This window comes from Silene latifolia, chromosome 9 (assembly GCF_048544455.1).
Source record: "Silene latifolia isolate original U9 population chromosome 9, ASM4854445v1, whole genome shotgun sequence".
Classification (NCBI taxonomy): domain Eukaryota; kingdom Viridiplantae; phylum Streptophyta; class Magnoliopsida; order Caryophyllales; family Caryophyllaceae; genus Silene; species Silene latifolia.
Window position 1 is genome coordinate 146,300,469 of NC_133534.1, and position 1,722 is coordinate 146,302,190.

Consider the following 1,722-nt stretch of genomic DNA (forward strand, 5'->3'; position numbering starts at 1 on the left):
AAGTTGTTTGATATTTTGCATGTCTAGAAGGTCACAAGGTGATTTGTTGCCTTTTGACCGTGAAATTGAAAGAACCTTGACGAACAATAAGAGATTTGCTAGGAGGAATTTGAGAGGTATTAGTGAGGTTGTTCAACCACCTATTGAGTTCATCAACCCTTTTGCAAGAGAAGGTGAGGAGAACCCATTAGAAAATACCCCACAAAATCAACCTACAATGCCTAAGTTTTCGTCACATTCCGTACCCACCGAGGAGAACCTACCCAATGGTACTCCCACACCACAACATCTAACCGAAAATTTTATTGCCAAATCCTCCTTTATCCAATTAGTCGAAAGGAGCCAATTTGGGGGGATGCCTAGTGAAGACCCTCATTCTCATATGGAAACCTTTTGTGACTATTGTGATGCGATTTCTCAAACCGGTGTAACTCAAGACCAAATTCGATGGGTCTTATTTCCTTTTTCTCTAATTGGCACCGTGAAACAATGGTTGAAGGGCCTTGATAAGGCCACTCTCGGAATTGATTCTTGGAAGAAGTTGGCTCTAGCTTTCTACAAAAAGTTCTACCCACCGGAAAAGACTAACATACTAAGGGCTCAAATTACGGGTTTTAAGCAAAGGGATGAAGAATCTTTGTATGAAGCTTGGGAGCGGTTCAAGGGAATTTGTCGCTCATGTCCTCACCATGGACTTAGCGAATGGTTCTTGGTACAACAATTTTGGAACGGTTTATACGAAGATTCAAGGAACATTCTCAACATGGGATCAAATGGAATGTTCACCGAAGTTGATGACAATCAAACATGGAACAAAATTGAGGAAATGACGGTCCATAACTCACAATATAGTAGACCTCGCAAGGCTACTAGAGGAGGAAAGCATGAAGTGGACTCCGTTACTCAATTGGGTGCTCAACTTAGTGCTCACATTGGCACAATCAATTTGAAGTTTGAACAAGCTATGGCTAGACTTGAAGAAGCCTCAAAATCACCAAAGCATCATGTTAATGCCATGACGGCATCTTCATCAATCCCAAGTGGGATATGTGAGAATTGTGGAACTTTGGGACATGACCAAAGTGAATGTAGGGGAACAAATGAACAAGTGAATGCTTTTCAAGCATACAAGAGTGGTACCCCTTATTCCAACTATTACAATAAGAACACCAAATTCCATCCAAATCTCTCATACAAAAGCCAAAATGTTCAAAACCCTCAAACAACATACACCCCACCTCCCATGAGAAACCAAAATCAAAGACCCTTTTACAATCAAAACCAAGGTTACCAAAATCAAAATCCATACAATCACCAAAATGACCAAGGTTTTGATGTTCAAAAAGCGGTCCTCCAAATGCAAAAGAATCAACAAGAATTTTTCACTCAAATGCAAAAAGATAGTCAAGCAAAGGAAACCACCATCAACAACATCCTAGCTCACACCAAGATGTTGGAAACCCAATTGACTCAACTAGCATCTTCAAGCTCACAAAGACAAAAAGGGCAATTACCACCTCAAAGTAATCCCCCAAGACATGAAACGGTTAGTGCCATTCACTTGAGAAGTGGTACAAGGTATGAAGCACCGAAGAAGCAAGTTGAGGATGAAGTTGTGGAAGCTAGTGATAAGGAAGAAATTGTGCAAAACTCCAAAGATGGAGAATCATCAAAAGAAGAAATTTCAAAGAAAAATGAAGACAAGGTCAAGGAGAAGGAGCC

General features: G+C 40.5%; 1 non-coding gene across 1 annotated transcript; it reads right to left on the reverse strand.

Moving 5' to 3' along the window:
- Window positions 1-589: 589 nt before the first annotated feature.
- On the reverse strand, window positions 590-696 carry LOC141602769 (small nucleolar RNA R71). Its single transcript, XR_012524679.1, has one exon. It is a non-coding gene; the product is annotated as a small nucleolar RNA R71 (small nucleolar RNA).
- Between the last annotated feature and the right edge of the window lie 1,026 nt (window positions 697-1,722).